At 42.8% G+C, this 18798-nt stretch overlaps 1 protein-coding gene across 1 annotated transcript in view; it reads left to right on the forward strand.

Moving 5' to 3' along the window:
• Positions 1–18798, forward strand: part of TJP3 (tight junction protein 3) — a 51797-nt gene that overhangs the window by 14257 nt on the left and 18742 nt on the right. The window lies entirely within an intron of this gene.

Consider the following 18798-nt stretch of genomic DNA (forward strand, 5'->3'; position numbering starts at 1 on the left):
GTAGATTTAGAAAAATATGGAAAGACTTGGACTCATGAAAGAAGATTCTGTCTACCTTCAGCAAAACAGATGTCAAGTAGAAATAAGCATAATATGGTCTCACATATGTGTTTGAGTATACATGTGTATGTGGATATTTATGTGTGTGTACATATAGGTATATTTATATATACATACATACACACATATAGATACAGATCTATCCGTGCTTAATTGTAGCCTTCTTGGGGGGCTGGGGGGAGAGGAACGGGAAAAAAATAAGGTGCACAGCAGAGGACCCAAAGAAAATCTACAAAGAATGCAAAGAAAAGATGGATAGCTTTGAAAATAATATGTAGTATTTATTATATGGGTTTTCTTGAAATGGAAATTTGCTTTTTGGAATCACATCATGCTCAGCTCTGCCCCACTCTTTCTTTCTTTGAACTACCCAATTACTAATGACAATGTTAGATATTCTCTCTTTAACAGAGATCTGAGAATAGGATTCCCACTGAAAATCCCTCTCCCCTCCCTATCCCCTTAGCCTTTTATTTCTTTCTGAATTTAAAAGACTTTTATACCCTTCTAGATATTGTTCCCTCTCTAACCCATTCTCCATGAGAGTAGGGTTCCAGAACCATCTGCCCTTCTCCCCCATCTAATTCGTCTATGTCTATTCTTCCCCCTGCACCTCATTTGTATAGGATAGTTACCCTTTTTACCTTTTCCTAGATGGTATTACTTTTTAGAGTCACATCATAATCAGCTCTACCCCAATCTTTCTTATGAAATACCCAGTTACTAATGACAGTCTTAAACATACAGTTTACATTTCCTTGTATAAAAAGTAAACAGTCTGTCCTTATTGAGTTCCTTGTAATTAGTCTTTGATGCTTACCTTATATTTCTCTTGGATCTTGTATGTCAAATTTTCTATTTAGTTCAAGTGTTTTGCAATAAAATCCTGAAACTCTGACAATTCATTGAATATCCTTTTTTTTTTTTCATTTGGGATTGTGATTAACTTTGCTAGGTATAATATTTTTGGCTGTAACCCATTTTTTTGCTCTTCAATATATAGTGTTCTAAGACCTGTGGTCTTTTAGTGTAGACACTGCTAGGTCTTGTGTAATTCTTTTTTTTTTTTTTTTCCTTTATTTATTTTTAGTTTACCACACACGGTTCTACATAGTTTTGAGTTCCAGTTTTTCTCCCCTCCCTCCCCCCTCCCTCCCCAAGACGGCATGAAGTCTCATATAACTGTCATGTATAACTTCGCATTGAATTAATTTATGCTCTATTCAAGTCGTGGAGAAGAATTTTGACCAATGGAATGAATCATAAGAAAGAAGAAACAGAACCAAAAAAAAAAAAAAACAACAACAAAAAAAAAAACCCAAAACCAAAAACAAAAGAGAAGCAGAAAAGGCGAGCATGTAGTGTGCCTCAGTCTGTATTCAAACTTCGCAGTTCTTTCTCTGAATGAAGATAGCATTCTCCATCGTGAGTCCCCTGGATTTGTCCTTGCCCCTTTAGGTTGCTGAGAGAAGCGCAGTATGTCAGGGTTGGTCCTCACGGAATCCACATATCTGTGGCTGTGCACAACGTTCTCCTGGCTCTGCTCCGCTCACTCAGCATTATGTCGTGTAGGTTTTTCCAGGTTGTTATGAAGTCTGCATCATCCCCATTTCTTATGGCACAATAGTATTCCATCACCTTCATATACCACAGCTTGTTCAGCCATTCCCCAATTGATGGGCATCCCTTTGCTTTCCAATTCTTGGCTACCACAAAGAGAGCTGCTATAAATATTCTTGTACATATGGGTCCTTTTCCCGCTTGCGTGATTTCTTTGGGATATAACCCTAGAAGTGGTATTACTGGGTCAAAGGGTATGAACATTTCTATAGCCCTTTGGGCATAGTTCCACACCGCCCTCCAAAATGGCTGGATCAGCTCGCAACTCCACCAGCAATGCAACAATGTTCCAATTTCCCCACATCCTTTCCAGCATTTATCATTCTCCTGATTTGTTATTTTAGCCAATCTGACAGGAGAGATGTGGTATCTAAGAGTTGTTTTGATTTGCATTTCTCTAATCAGCAGCGATCCAGAGCATTTTTCCATATGCCTGTAGATAGCTTTAATTTCTTCCTCTGAAAACTGCCTGTTCATATCCTTTGACCATTTCTCAATTGGGGAATGGCTTGTTTTCCTATATATTTGGCTTAGCTCCCTGTATATTTTAGAAATGAGGCCTTTATCAGAAATACTAGTTGCAAAGATTTTCTCCCAATTTTCTGCTTCCCTCCTAATTCTTGTTGCATTGGCTTTTTTTGTACAAAAACATTTCAATTTGACATAATCAAAATTATCCATTTTGCATTTTGTAATGCTCTCTATCTCTTGTTGGGTCATGAATTCTTTACTTTTCCACAAATCCGATAAGTAAACTATTCCTTGCTTTCCCAAATTACTTAGAGTATCAACTTTTACTCCTAAATCATGAACCCATTTTGATCTTGTGTAATTCTAATTGTGGCTCTGCCATATTTGAATTGTTTTTCTTGTTGCTCATATTTTCTCCTTCACCTGGGGGTTTTGGAATTTGGCTATAATATTCCAGTAGGTTTTCCTCCTAAGATATCTTTCAGGTGATAATCAGTGGATTTTTTCTATCTCCACTTTTCCCTCCTTGTTCTAACACTTCAGGACAATTTTCTTTAATTATTTCTTGTATTATTGTATCAATTTTTTTTTTATTGTAGCTTTCAGGCAATCTAATTGCTCTTGCTTTCTCTTCTTGATCTGTTCTCCAGATTGGTTGTTTTTCTTATTAAGATGTCTCACATTCTCTTCTATTTTTTTCATTCTTTATATTTTTTATTTTATTATTTCTTGGTCTCTAATAACTTTGCTGGCTTCCCCTTGCCCAATTCTGATTTTCAAGGAGTCATTTTCTTCCTTAAGATTCTGGATCTCCTTTTCCAGTTGGTTGACTTTCTTTTCATAATCTTGTTTTTCTTGGATTGTTCTTACTTTAAAAATTTTTTGTCTTCATTTTCCTTTATTTGATTTTTGAAGTCTTGTTTGAGTTCTATGAATTCTTTTTGGGCAGATGATCATTTGACATTACTCTTTGGGGTAGGAAAGCCTTTTTTTTTTTGCTTCAATATGTTCCTCTGAAGATGAACCCTGGTCTTCCCTAGTCCCATAGAAAATATCTATGGTTGGGTTCTTTCTCCTTTGCCTGCTCTTTTTTTTTTTTTAATTTTTTTATTTTAGCAACTTGTTATTGTAAGCACCTCTAATCTGGTATGTGAGGGATGGTGCCTCTGGCCTCGGGTCCTTCTTACTGTTATTTTTTGAGCCTTGTTCTGGGGCCCAACCTCTGTACTCCTTTCCCCCACCAAGCTACATTGAGGGCCCTTCCCTGACCCCCCCAGCCCAACTATGTTGGAAATGCTCTTACTCCCTGAGAACCTTCCAGTGGCTATAACCTTCAGTTCTCCCCTCTGGCCTGGAATTGAGACTAAGAACTCAGCTCTCCTATAAGTGCCCATGGCCAGTAGCATCCCTGCCCCACTGCTTCTGGGGTAGAGTCCAAGGTTCCAGTTGATAGCTGGAGGCAATGGTAGGGTCTTGTGAAGGTTTTTACTGATAGCTAAGCCTTGGATGGGACTTATAGATAGGGAAAAGTTGCAGATTTTATAAAGAGGGAAGATTGAGAAAACAATCTGCTGAAGAAGATGAGATCATAAGTACCTGGAGACTATGGGATCAGTCTCAACCACCTAGATATCAGAGTAAAGTAGAGAAGAACTGAGTGGGGGAATCATGTCCAGGGATTTTAAAATGAAGAAAAGCGGAAATTGAGAGTTCAAGGGTGCAATGGCCCCTCGAGTTTCTCAGTAAAGAATGAGGTGAGGTCCTTAGCTGAGAGGCTTGAGGAAAGGAGGATGGCATCCTCCAACTGAATGAAGTTGCACAGGAATAGGAACCCAGAAAGTGGGTGGTAGGAGAAATACTGGATTGGGTTTTTCAATGATCCAATGACGTTTCTTTAGCTGGATCCTCATCCAGGCCCAACCCACTAACTGTATGTGGTCTGCTATCCTAGGCCCTCTTCTCTTTTCCCTCTCTGCTACTTCACTTGATGATTTCATCAGGTCCCATGGACTTAATTGCTCTCTCTGTGCTGATGATTCTCAAATCTACCTATCTCACATCTCCAATTGCCTTTCAGACATCTTGAACTGAATGTCCAGAAGACATCTTTTTTGGCAGGGGGAAGGGGCAGGGCAATTGGGGTTAAGTGACTTGCCCAAGGTCACACAGCTAGTACATGTGTCAAGTGTCTGAGGCCGGATTTGAACTCAGGTCCTCCTGAGTCCAGCACCAGTGCTGTACTCACTGTACCACCTAGCTGCCCCGAGAAGACATCTTAAACTCAATATGACTAAAACTAAACTCTTTTTCTTTCCCCTTTAGCCCCTCCCCTCTCCAAACTTCCCTATTACTGTCACCATTCTCACATTTATTTTAGGTATGTCTCTAGGTCTCATCTCTATCTTTCACCATTCATATTGAATCTGTTGCCAAGACCTGTCAATCTCACCTTTGTAATGCCCCCTTATCTGCTCTGATATAGATATCATCTCATGCTCGGGCTATTGCAATGACCTGATGTTGGGTCTGCTTGCCACAAGTCTCTCCCCACTCCAGTCTATCCTCTATTGAGCTGACAAAGTGATTTTCCTAAAGAGGTCTGACCATGCCACCACCACCCACCCCTGCCCCAACTCAATGAATTCCCATGCTTCCCTATCACCTCTAGGATCAAATGCAAACTACTCTGTTTGATAATCCTCTGTTCATGACCTAGCTCCTTTCGACCTTTCCACCTTTCCAGTCTCTTGCAGCTTACCCTGCTACATGTAATCCTTGATCTCTTTGCTGTTCCCTGGAACAAGACACTCCCATCTTCCAACTTTACCTTTGCATTGGCTGTCCCCCATGCCTAGAATACTCTTCTTCTTTGTCTTCACCTCCTGACTTCAAGTGCATTGCTTCTGTTCATTTACACGCACACACACACACACACACACCTTGTTTGTATAATTTGCTTATTGTCTCCCCCACTAGATTGTAAGCTCCTTGAGGACAAAGACTGTCTTTCACCTCCTTTTGTATCCCCAGAACTTAACACAGCAGTCTGGCACATAATAGGCGCTTAATAAGTTTTTATTGACTGATTGTAAAGGCATGAGGAATCATAGGATCGGAAGGCAAGAGGTCTGTAAGAAGACAACTGTGTGGAGTTGAATTGGTTAACTATGGGATCAAGATGGGAAAGGAAAGAAAGTGAATTCAGAACCCATAATGACCTGAGAAAGTACTGAGGGATGTAGAAATAGGACGTCACAAAAATAGGATTAGAAGGGGTACTGTTATTATCCGCATTTTGCAAATGAGGACCTGAAGCAGAGGTTTAAGTAGGTTGTTCAGGATCACACAGCCAGTAAATGCCTGGTGCTGGATTTGAACTCTGGTGCTCCTGACTCCTGGCCCAGCCCTCAAAACCCTCACTTTGGCCACACAGCTGGCTTCTGTCTCTTTGAATCCCTAGCTCTGCTCAAATGCCATTTCTTTTCTGATTTAACCCTTGGTACCGGTGCCACACCCTGCTAATTGTGTAGGTTTTTATTTACTTATCTTTGTACCTTCGGAACAGGTCACCTTCCCTCCCCCCACCCCCACCACCAAGAATGCAAACTTCTTCCGGGTAGGGACTGTTATCTTTTTTGGTGGCTAGGTGGATAGAGCATGAGGCTTAGAGTCAGGAAGATCGAAGTTCTCGACCACAGACCCTAGCTGTATGACCCTAGGCAAGTCACCAAACGCCTATTTGCTTCAGTTCCTCATCTGTACATTGGAGAAGGAAATGGCAACCCACCTTTGCCAAGAAAATCCCAAATGCTGTCATAGAAAGTGGAATGCTACTGAACAAAAACAGCGAAAAAAAAATTCTTGTTGACTGGGCTAAGCCTCTTGTGGTCCTGGAGAGAGCTCTTTCGGTTGAGTGCTGTTAGAAAGCAGAATGCAAGGGTTGAGAAATGAGTGAAAGTGGGGGCGGGGAGATAAGCGGGCCAAGTGAAAGGTTTTTAAAGATGTTTTCGAGAAGCAAACAAGAGATAAGGTTAGCTCGTTGAACCAACTTGGTGAACAAGGCACTTTTCCCCATTTGTAAAATGAAACGCTGAAGTTAGGTTGTCCCTAGCTATTCAAAGCCTAGACTGGGGAACGGACTTGCACAAGGTCACACACATCCAGTCACTGGCAGAGCCCAGGGAAATTCTTAGCATCGTGACTCTCAGCCTCCAGGGATCGTCTGATTAGATTCTTCTGGGATATCCCCAAAGACGATCCAACCCCTCTCCACTCCTGGCCAAGCAGCAGAGCAAAGACCCATTCCCCCAAGTTCTGGCCTCATCTCGGGGCTAGGGTGACTCAGGGGACCTGGCTAGTGGGAGACTGTCCCCAGAGGGTAACGGGCTGAAGCCCAGGTGGGTCTAGCCATTAGCCCCACAGTCACTCTCCTGGCTCATCTACTCCACCCCCTCCCCTGGCCCTGGGCCAGTAGCAAAGAGAAAACCTGGCCTGGAATTTTCATCCGCCTGGAGTACAGGTGCCAAAGTTAGGGCCGGCCTTGGGGCTGGGGAAGGGCCCTGGCCATCTTGAAGGCGTGTCTCTGGCTCCTGCTGGGGGCGGAGCAAGGTAGCCCGGGCAGGGGCGGAGGAGGAAGAGGAGCAGGTGTAGCCGAGATCGAGACAGCCAGGGAGGAGAATTTTGGCTCCTCGAGCCTAGTTTCCTGCCCTGGACCCCCGTCCTCCTCCCAGTACTGCAGTGTTAACAGCTTCCGGGGGTCCCAGAGGAAATCCTCTAGTGCTTCTAGCCACCCACCATGCTGGGGAGCTGAAAGACATCCTGGGTGGATGATGGCGGTGAGATTTCAGGTGAGTGCCTAGCCAGATAAGAAAAAGGAGTTGAGCCCCTAGGGCGTTGGAGGGGGAGGAGGAGTGAAAAATCTGACCTCTTTGTACCTAGTTAGCCTGGGGAGATCTCCTCGAAGGTCCTTTCTCCTCCATACACACCCACTGTGACCCTCAGTAACTAGAATTCCGGAGTATTAGAGCGGAAAAAGACAGAAATCATCTCCGAAGTCCAGCCCCATTTTACAGCTAGGGAAACTGAGGCAAAAAGGGGAAAAGGAAATCGCCTGAGGACACAATTATGGCTGAGATGGTGAATACACTTTAGAACCCCCAGCCACTCCTTTCTTGGCTCTTTCTCCAACCCAATCCTACCCCCCCCCCAAAAAAAAAAAAACCTTTCCTAGGGCTAGTCACTTCCCAGCTCCTCAGTTTCCTCATTTGTAAAATGAGGAGGTTGAGCTCTCCCAGGTCCCTTTCACCTCTAAATCCCAAAATCAATCCCGGTTTTGGTCGAACTTGTAGTAAGGAAAAACTCCAAACCTTGTTGTCCCACCCCCTTCTGTCTTCAAGCTTTTTCCCCATTCTGGGCTGCTGCATTCTAAACCTGAATTTCAGTAGGGACGGTGGGAGGGAAGAAGGAAGAGGAAAAGGCTGTGGGGCTGGGGCGCCTGGGAGAAAGGAGTCTAGATTTCCAGGAATACCCAAGAAAGTAAGCTGGTGCTTAAGAAAAGAACCCTCAGCCAGAGAGTCAGGAGTCCTGAGGTCCAGGCTGGACAAGATTTCTATATATTACCTTGGGCAAGTCACATCCACCCTAAGACAATAACTGGTTCTGTAGGGCTTTGGCATCCCTAGTCACATTATTCACATTACCTTTTTGCAAGGCGGTTATAAAGAAATCTCTATTGGAATGCGAGTAATTTTATTATCCCTGATTACAAGGAAATTCAGACTTAGGGAGGAGAAGTGATTTTTTAAAATAGACATTTATTGTTAGCCTTTGTTCTTACCTCTACTGCTTTTCCCTGGTGTCCCTCCCCTTCCCAGTGAGCTATCTCTTAAAAAAAAAAAATCATGAGGAAGAGAAAAACCACAAAACCAACACGCTGGAAAATTCTGACTGTCAGTGTTCCTCCCATGGACCCCCTCCCTCTGTAAAACTCTTTTCACACTTCTTTGGGGCCAAGCTTATTTTGTGGTAGTGGTTTCTTCCGTTTACATTGTCGTCCTTATTGTATAAATTATCTCATGTTTTTCTGACTCTGCTTACTTCACTTTGTATCAGTTCATATCAATCTTTTCACTGTTTCTCTTTATTCATCGTGTTCATCATTTTTTGCAATCCGGTAAGTATTCCATGACATGAATGTACCACAGATGTGTCTAGTCAATCCCCAATTGATTTATTTCCACTTCTTTCTGTTGCAAAAAGGTGCTGCTATAAACCTTTCGGTGCCTACGGAGCCTTTCTTTTTAACAATAACTTGAGACACTGTATGCCTGGCGGTAGACTCTCACGGTCAAAGGACAGTTTAGTCCATTCCACTCTTTGCATGTCTAAATTACTTTCCTGAGTGGTTGCACCAATTCTCAGCTCCACCAACAATAGATTAATGTGCCTATCTTTTCACAGCCTCTCCGACCTGGACTATTGCCATTTTATGAGTCTGTGATCATAGTTCTTTAGGGATCAGGGAGGGTGTAGCCAAAACTCCATAAAAATCCTACTACTTTGTATCTGAAAGGTACATAGAGGAAGAGACCAAAAAGAGAAACCCTCTTAATAGCTTAAGTCAGGGCTGTCCAACCTTAGGTTATCTTAGGGTTGCACCAAAATAAAATAATTATTCAAGGGCCACACCCAGAATAAAAAATACAGTATACTAATAGAAAGTGGGGGAATCACAACATCAATACGACAGACAAAGGCACGAAGCGCAAAAGCTAACACAAAACAACAAAGCGACAATACAACAGTACAAAGGTGCATACTGACTAGTCTGCCTCAGAACGCATCCCACAGATCCGTTGAAAATTGCATACGATATGTTCCGTCCATAATACTGCTTAAAAACACCAAAGAAAATTAACATCAATGGGATTATTTATTAGTGATGGAATTAAAAAATCTAACATGCATTCCATGCAAATTATTATTTTATTTTTTCACTCATGAAAATTAAAACCCATAGGCCAGCCTCACAAAATCCACACTGCGGGCTGCATGCAGCCCTACAGGCCATATTTTGAACAACCCTGGCTTAAGTTATATCTACTGACCTACATCCCCATGAGGGACCAAGTGGGATGTGGAACTGAACGTGGCACCTCTGGATACCATTTTGCAGGGGTAGGAATGGAAGGTGGCAAATACTTCACACACCAGGCAGGACTAATTTTTACAAACCACTGCATTCAGGGATCAGTTTCCATAAAATCACATCAGAAGTTCCAAACTCTCTTTGAAAACAAACAATAAAATATATTATATGTTAATAAAATAATTAATTAAGATAATAAAACGATAATTAAATATAATATAATATTAATTAAAATAATTAATAAAATTATATATTAATAAATATATATAAGGTATATATAAAATATACCTTACACAAACAATAAAATATATATCTATCTTACACAAAGATAAGCTAATGATGTCCCAGTGGCAGCCCACAGAACAAAGTCTAGAGAGGTGAATTCTAATCCTACCTCTTCAACCAAACCTCTTGCTTGTTGGGGCAAGCAAATTTCCTCTTTTGTAAATTGAGGGATTTGGTTTCTGAGGTCTGGCTCTGGCTCATGTCTAAGGCTGAGAGCTCTCTGACACTGTACATGGTAAATTTAGAAGAGCGCTAGTTTCTGAGTTGGGACCTGGATTTGTATCTCAGCCACTCTTCCTGCCTTCTGTGACACTTATTAGCTATGGGCCCTTGGAAAAATACCTTAACTTCTCTTAAGACCCTGTTTTCTCCACCGTAAAATGGAAATAAGATAGAGTTGTTATTGAGGTTCCCAAATACATGCTGTCTCAGCATCTCCGTCTCTACTTTTACTCTCTCTTTTCTGCCTATCCACTCATTTGTGTATTTCATTTTCTGTTGTCTTGTCTCTTAGAGCCTGAAGAGACCTTGTCTGTAATCTAGCCCAGTCCCCTCATTTTATTGATGAGGCATAGAAAGAAAAAAAGTGATTTAATTACGCGAGATCACCTAGGTAAGTAAGTAGTTGAGGCTAGATTTGAACCCAGCTCCATTGGTTCTAAACCCAGTGCTCTTTCTCATTTCTATCACTAATTAGCCATGTCTTTCTTTTTCTGTCTCTTTCTCGATTATTCATTAAACAAACAATTATTCCCCACCCTCTTTCTCAGTTTCTCCTATATCTGTGTCTCCCTTTGTCTATTTTGGACTTATTCTCTTTGTCTTTGCCTCATTTTTCTCCATGTGTAGCTGTCTTTGCTGTAGCTGACCATTTCACCATTTTTTTTTCTTTGCATTATGTCATCCTCCTTCCCTTCACTGGAATTACTGAGGCCCAACCTGGGCACCCTTCCTCTTCTTGTTCCCTCCATTACCACTACTGACAGCAGTGCCCATTCTCTGCCTCCTTCTCACCACAGCCTACACTGGTTGTTCTGAGATCTGTTTCTCACTACCCCTTAACCCTATGGTCAGCTACCCCCCAGCTAGAGTGAGGACCTGCCAGGAACGTATGCCAGTCTGGTACAATAGGAGCTCAAGCTGACATCCCCTGGGGGTGGGAAACAGGCCTGGGCAAGTCAACCCAGAGGGTGGCACACTGGGCTGGGGCCAGGACTGGGTGGGGAAATGGGGAAGGGAGGAGAAAGTGAAACACCTGGCACCTGCTTTCTCCTGGGCCCTCCAGCGGCTTCTTTTCAAAATAAGGCCCCATGGGGTAAGATTCTGATGCTTTTGAGAGCTCTTTTTCACCCTCCCACCTTCTGGCTCCCCGCAGAGCCTTCTCCCTGAGGTTAGTTCAACAAACCCTTACTGTGTGATTTGTAGACCCCTCTTCGTAGCTGGCGACTACAAAGATGACTATATCAGCCTGTGTTCTTTAGGAATTTGCAATTCAATCCAACCATTCAGTTCAAACCTATTAAATGCTTGCTATGCCATGAGATAAGTTAGAAAGTTATGTAGTACTTGGATCAAGCAGAGGCCTGAGAGATTGGGGAGGGAGAGGTCACGTCCGAGGCTGAGAGTCTATAGAAGAGGAAGGCACTTGAAGGATGTCAGTAGGCAAAAATGGATCGATTCTATTCCAGGCACAGACCTGGAGCCAGCAGAGTATAGAACCAAGGTCAAAAACAGCAAGCCCAATTGGGCAGGAGTATAAATTGTTTGCAAAGATAATTTCAATGTAGATTGTAGGGGGCCTTATGTACCAGGCTAAAACACATGTAATTTATCTGATAGGCAATGAGGAGCCCCTGAAATTTTTGCATAGTCAACTGACATAACAATAGCTCAAGATTTTAGAATGTAAGCTCCTCGAGCTCAGAAATTGTATTTTTTCTTTTTTTTTTCTTTTTGTTTTGTTTTGTTTTGTTGTTATCTGTTAACAGTGCCTAGCATATAGCAGACTTAGACTGAGTTTGAGAGCAGGGGACTGTCTTTTGTCTTACTTTGGGTCTCTGGTGCTTTGAAGACTGACTAATAGGCATTTAATAAATGTTTGATGATTGACCAGTATAGCACCTTAAAATTAGCAAAGCGCTTTATATATTTTGTCTTCATTCAGTCAACAAGCATTTATTAAGCACCAGAAACTGAGCTAACCACAGGGGATACAAGTACAAAGAATGAAACGGTCCTGCTCAGAATGAGCTTACATTCTAATGGAGAAGAAAAGTACTGTCAGTTTTGGTATAATGAGGCATATGCTGCCAGCAAAGTCACTTAATAAAAACCACAGGGCATATTTATGGGAAAATGTGGTGAGAGACACAATACGCACCAATTTTGACAGTGACACATCTATTTAAAACATGATAGGAACCTAATAAAAATGGTGGCATGGTTTTATACATATTAAATGGTTAAGACATACATAAATACAAAAACCTTGGGACACTCTCTAGCCCCAGTTCCTACAAGCCACGTCTGGCAAAGTCTAGACATGGCACTTTACCTTGAAAAAGACCTGAAGTCTGTAGAATTGGGCATTAGGAAGGGTTGTCGCTTGTGAGGCATTGTGAAGCATTGAATGAGGGTTATTTGAAATCGGGTGGAAAGTTGCAACATCAGATGTGGACGGATGTGACTTATCGTACTCTTGAAGATAAAATCATAGGTAAGCACATTCAAAATTCAAGTTATGCTCAAACTGTTTCCCAATGTCAATTGCATTGGAACAAATTGACATTTTCAAAACAAGCATTATAACAGAACTGACTGTACCCGTAAAAATATATACCATATATATAGAAAGTGAGTGGCTATAAATGAATACAAAGTAAAGGTAGTTTAGAAGGAAGGCAGCTGCAGGGATCAGGAAGGCATCCATGTACACAATGGTGCCTGAGCTGCAACTTAACTAAGATGGGGATACTTTGAGGTTGAGGTGAGGGGGAGTGCATGATAGGTATAGGGGTTAGACAGTACAAGGTAGAGAGATGGGAAATGTAGTTTCATTAGTGAGAAACAGAAGGCCATTTTAGCCATACTGAAGAGTGAGAGAGGCAGTAGTATCCATTGAGGCTAGAAAGGATTGGAGTCTGGTTGTGCTAAATAGAGCCATTTAGATTTTGTCCTAGAGGTGATAGGAAGCCACCAAACTTGGTTCAGTAAGGGAATCACATGGTCAGATCTAGGCTTAAGGAAAATTACTTTGAGAGCAGTGTGCATGATGGACTGAAAAATGGGGGAAATGGGTTAAGACCAATTAGGAGGCTATTGTAATAATCTGGAGGAGAGGTGGTGAGGGCCTGAACTAAGGTGGTGGCTGAGTGGACAGAAGGGGTCAAATATGAGATGTTATGACAATAGAAATGGCTAGCCTTAGCAACTGATTGAATGTGTGGGTTAAGGGAGAATGAAGGAAGAATCCAGGATAATGCCATGGTTATAAACCTAGGAGACCAGAAGGATGTTGGTGCTTTTGACAGAAATAGGGAGATTTGGAAGGGCAGAGGGTTTAGGGGAAAAGATAATGAGTTATGTTGTAGACAAGTTTAGTTCAAGATGTCTCTGGGACATCCAGTCTTGGTCTTCACAACAACCCTATGAAGCAGCTACTGATCCCCATCATACAAAAGAAGAAACTGAGTCTAAGAGAGGTTAAATAACTTTCTGGGCTCACACAAGCAGTACAGTGTCAGAGACAAGATTTGAACCGTGGTCTTCCTAGGTCCAAGATCAACGTGCTATGCTGTACATCACTTAGGCATTAAGAATTCAGCAGTCCTCTTTCTATTGCAATTCATGAAGGATAAACTGGAAGGTGGCAAGGCTCCTAAAAGGAGGAGGGGCCTGAACTAGTTAGTGTAGTAGCACTGAGACTGGAAAGGAAAGATGGAGGACTATTCATGGGGCTTGGCAAACGTTCAGATGTCTGGGACAGAGGGAGAGCAAACAGTACAAGAGAGTGGTGCCATCAGCAAAACAGGGAAGCTGGGGGCTGGGAAGTTAGAAATGTGTTTAGTTTGAAATATGTTGAGTTTTGAGGTACTGGTAGGATTCTCCCCTGGGAAGCGCCCAATGGATCATTGAAAATGCAGGATTGGAATTCAAAGAAAAGATCAGGATGGAAAACCTCACGCTGGGAGTCATCTGTCATCTATATAGAGGTGATAATTGCAACCAAGGAACTAGATGAGCTCCCCGAAGGACAGAATGTAGATGGAAGAACAGAGAGTCAAAGACAGGTTTGGGGAAATCTTGCCCTTCCCCCTACAAATACAGTTAGAGGCCAGGAGAAGAAAAAGAGGAACCAGGGAAAGAACAGGAAGAGGAGAGGACAATGTGTAGTGTCTCAGAAAGCAAAAGGTTATGGAGAAAAAGCTAGTCAGCCTTGTCCAATGCTGCTGGTGAAGTAGGATGAGGACTGGGCAAAAATATTTGGGTCTGACTATTACGAGGTTTGGGTGATGGGAGTGAGACGTTTCAGTAGTGGGAGCAGAAGTTTGATTGCAGGGGACAGGGAATGAGACAGGGATGAGGAAGTGAAGGCAGTAGGGACTCTAGACTTTGGGCAGTAAAAGGAATGAGCTATAGAACGAAGGGGTGGCAGGATCACGTTAAGGGTTTGTAGGAAGGGGGAACCCCTCATGCATATCTGTAGGCAGAGAAAAAAAAACCAGTGGAGTGATAGTGACTGAAGGATTTCCAAGACCAAAGGAGATTACTGATGAATAGAACAAGTTCCCAGAAGAGACTGAAGTGATGAGATGGGGAGTTTGGGGTGGAAATGATGGTGCTGGAGCCAGTAACAGCCTACTGTTAAGTTTTCAGTGTGAGCATTTATACCACAGAAATTATAAAGGTTCTAAATCAGGACTTCATTCTTTGTCTAGGCTTAAAAAAGTGATAGAAAAATGTTAGTGACGAAAGTTAACCTTGAATGTGTGTCCTGTGTACATTTTTTTTTTAGTCTGGCAAGCCAATTTTACCAGCACACTCCTGGTTGGAGTTGGGAGTTGGGGGGCGGGGGGGACAACAAGTTTTTGTCAAGAAGAGGTCCTCCTCATCTTCTAAGATGGAGGGAAGAAAAATCTAATGAAGAAAGCAGAGAGAAAAGAAAAAGAAAAGAAAGCCTGACATAGTGGATAGAGAACTGGAAGGCCTGGGTTCGAGGCCCCTCCTCTGATGCATGTACTGCTGTGTAATCCTGGATGAGTCCCAGTCATCTCTCTAAGACTAAAAGTGGCCAAAGCGATGATCCAGATTGATAGATGAAGTTTCTCATGAGGTGTCCCCTACACTTCCCTATAAAGTAAGAGGTCCAGTCCCAAAAAAGACTCAAAGAGGTTTTGAAGGGTAGAAGGATGAGAGGGAGTATCAAAGAGGAGTTAAAGAAAAGAGTGTTCCCAGGCATCATCTCTCAGCCTGTGCTCTTGCCCTCTGCCACCTTGTCTCCACACAGCTATCAGTGACATTCCGAAAGCACAGGTGGTACGCCTCAGCTCAAGAAGCTCCAAAGGCTCCCTATTGTGCTGTTGGATAAAATACAAACCCCTCTGTTTGCAATTTGAAGCAAAGCCTTTCACAGCCTACCTCCAGCCTTACTGTACCTGACTCTTCTCCATGCAAATAATCCACAAGTATTTATTGAGCCCCAACTCTATACCAGGCACTAGAGATAAAAGATAAGATAAAAACAATCCTTTCCCTCTAGGAGTTTGTGTTCTGTGGAGGGAAAAAATGTGTCTAGGTCCAAGGTGATGGCGGAACGGAAAGGAAGTACTAGCAACTAGAGGAATCAGGAAAGGCCTCACAGAAAAGATGGGACTTGAGGCAAGTCTTAAACACACCCTCTATTCCAGCCAAACCGGCCCGTTTGCTGCTCCCCCATATGTGACTTTCTATCTCCCATCTCTGCTTTTGTACAGGTGATCACCCATGCCTGAAACATATTCTTTCTTTACTTCTGCTTAGAATCCCCAACTTCCCCTAAGGCTCAGTTTATGTCCCACCAGGATCCTATTTGAGGCCTGTCCTGTATTCCACAACACCCCCGCCCCACCCAGCCGCTGGTGCTTCCCTTCCACCTAAACCACTTACCTGTTTACATTTTATTTCACCCCAATAGAATGTAAACTCCTTGATTGATTTTTGTCTTTGTATTCCCAGTGCCTAGCACGATGCCTGGGACACAGTAGGTGCTTAATAAAAGCTTGTGGAATGAATGACCAAGACTGATCTATAGGAGGTTTTCCTGGACACCTCTCAGATTGGGGCTTTTCTCCAAAGACCTGCTCCATTTGTCCTCCACTGTTTGATTTTTTCCTCACTCAAAAAACCCCTAACCTTTCCTGCAAAGGATTTTAGACCAGATGACCGCTAAAATTTCTGCCAGATGTTCTTTACATGGAAATGGGGAGACCTAGGCTTCAAGTCCTGGTGTTGTCACTGAGTGACACAGGACAAGCACTTTCTCCCCTCTGGGCCTTAATGCTTCTTCCTCTGTCACATGAGGAGATTAGATTAAATTATCTGCCAGCTCCCTTCTAGCTCTAATATCTCTTGAATGAGAAAGATAGCAAGTCTTTGAAGGGGATAAATGTAAAGTCCTACACTTGAGCTGAAAAAAATCCACTTCAAATAAATACAAGATATGGAAGCATCTTGTACTTTAGTTCTAAAAAAAAGACTTGGGTGCTTTGGTGGGTCAAGAATGCAATATGGCAGCCCAGAGAGCCAATGCACTGTGGGTATCCTGGGGCCCAGAGAAGCAAAATCATTAGTCCATAGTCCACAGTGTGTTTTATTTTTCTTTAATAACCAGCTGCCCTTTCCTAACCAAGATGATTTCTCCTTTTAGGGTGGGTTCTAATCAGTTTCTTTATCAGCCAGAACTGGCTACTCACCAACTCTCTCCAGGCCTCACCCCATTAGGTTCACTGCCCTCCTCCTACCTCTGGCCTGGCTAGAAATAGGCTCTTTGATAGAGGCCCCACAGCCTCCCCTGGGGTGGGGAGAAAGGGGGTTGGGAAGAGAAGGGTTCAGTTATTTTCCATCTTCAAAGCCCCTTGCCTCTCCTTTCCCTGCCTTCCAATCCTTTCCCTGAGTCTTCCCTTCTCAGAGAATTGTAGAAGGGACTTCTATGGATCCCTGAATGGGAATCTCCAGAGCATTCCTGACAATTCATCATCTAGCCTCTTATTGAACACCTGTAGGGAGGGAGAATGCACTCCCCACCAAGGCAGCCCACATCGCTTGGTGACAGCTTGTTCTTGTATGGAGCTGAGATTTTTACCTCTACAGTTTTCCCCATTCACTTCTATCTCTTGGGCCAAGTCAAACACAGTTCATCCGTCCTACCATGGGATAACTGGCCAGAGATTTTTAGTCTGCCCTTCCGTGCCCTTCACTCTCCTGGTTACCCTTCTAGACAAGAGCCCATTTTTCAACTCTTCCTATAGTGACACCCAGAACTTGGCTCTGCTTCCTTCACTGCATGAGTTCATGGGAGTCTTTCTATCCTTCCTGTATTAACTATATTCATTGTTTCTTACAGTACAGTAAAATTTCATAACATTCATGGACTGAAATTTTTTTTAACCAATCCCCAGTTAGTGGGAGGGGCCATTTCCCCCCCTTTTTTGGTATCCATAGTGCCAGGCACACAGTGAGGGCTTAATAAATGCTTGTTGACTGTTGCAGACTATCAATCATAGAAATAAAGGTGCATGTAACCCTTAAAAGACATCTAGAATAAGCCTCTCATTTTACCAAGAGAAAACAGCCCCTGAGAAGTTGTGACATTTTCCCTTCTTCCCCCCACTCAGCTCTGAACACTAGGTAGATACTTAATAAATTAAATGTTAATTGAATTGATTTGAATTAGCCCCAGAGGCAACATGGTCTTTTGGAAAGAGCATTTTTTGTTCATGGAAAGGGACACTGGCCTCCTTGTAATTCCTGGAACGAGACACTCCCACCCCACCAACTCTCTGATTTAACCCTGGGCTCTCCCCCAGGCCTGGAAATCTCTCCTTCCTCATCTTCACCTCCTGGCTCTCTGGCTTCCTTCAAGTCCCAAATAAAATCCAACCTTCTACAGGAATCCTCTCCTGATCCCTCTTAATGCTAGCACCTTCTCTATGTGGATTATCCAATTTATCCTCTGTATTTTGTTTTTATGTAGTTGTTGGCGTGTCTCCTCCATTAGACTGAGCTCCTTGAGGACAGATACTGTCTCTTGCCTTTCTTGATATCCCCACTATGTGGCATAGGACCATATTGTAGGCAGTTAATAAATGTTTATTGACTGATTGAAAGAAGACTAGTTTCCAATCCCTCCCTGCCTTCCTGCTAATTATCTGTGTGTCCTTGGGCAAATCATTACTCCCGGGCCCCCCATTTTCTCAACTATCAAAATATTAAAAAAAAATGATCTCCAAGGTTTCTTACAGCTCCAAATCCAAGTTTCTGATACTCTTGGAATTTTGGTAGAAAGAGCACTGGATTTGGGGTCAAGATATGGATTCAGCTCTTGATTCTTCTATTTCTCTCCTGAGTGACATTGGACAAATTCACTTAATTTCTCTGGGAGTCAGTAAAAATTAGGAGGTTATATTAGATGATCTCCAATTTGGTAAAAATTTATTAAACATTTATCATGTGCTGGTGCTGTGCTAGGCGCCGAGGGTGCAGTGACAAAAACAAAACAGGCCCTGTCCTCAGGGATCTTACATTCATTCCAATGGAGGAAGACAACACAAAACTGGAAAACTGAACAAAAGGAGATGGGAGAGGAAGGTAGTCATAGCAGAAAAGAGGGCAGGCAGCTCTTACAAAGGAATGTTCCAGGGTAAGCAGGCTGCAGGGGGTAGGCGAGAGGTTGATTCCAGGCAAGGAGGCCCCAGGCACTGAGGGAAGCTCCAATATAAGCCAGCAGTGAAGAAGGCCTGGTTTAGAAGACCAGGAACCAGGGCTAGGAGGAGACAGAAGGAAGGCGAATTATCTGAGGGTCTACAGATAATTGCCACCAGGAATTGAATAAGATGATGCATCTGGGCAAAATGAACCATAAAGCAGAAGTTGCTGAGTGATGGGAAGAAAAAGGTCCTGGAAGTAGCAGTAAACAGCAAGGAACATATCTACATCTGGTCCTGACCCAGTACATCCAG

The sequence above is a fragment of the Trichosurus vulpecula genome, chromosome 1 (genome assembly GCF_011100635.1).
Source record: "Trichosurus vulpecula isolate mTriVul1 chromosome 1, mTriVul1.pri, whole genome shotgun sequence".
Taxonomy (NCBI): Eukaryota; Metazoa; Chordata; class Mammalia; order Diprotodontia; family Phalangeridae; genus Trichosurus; species Trichosurus vulpecula.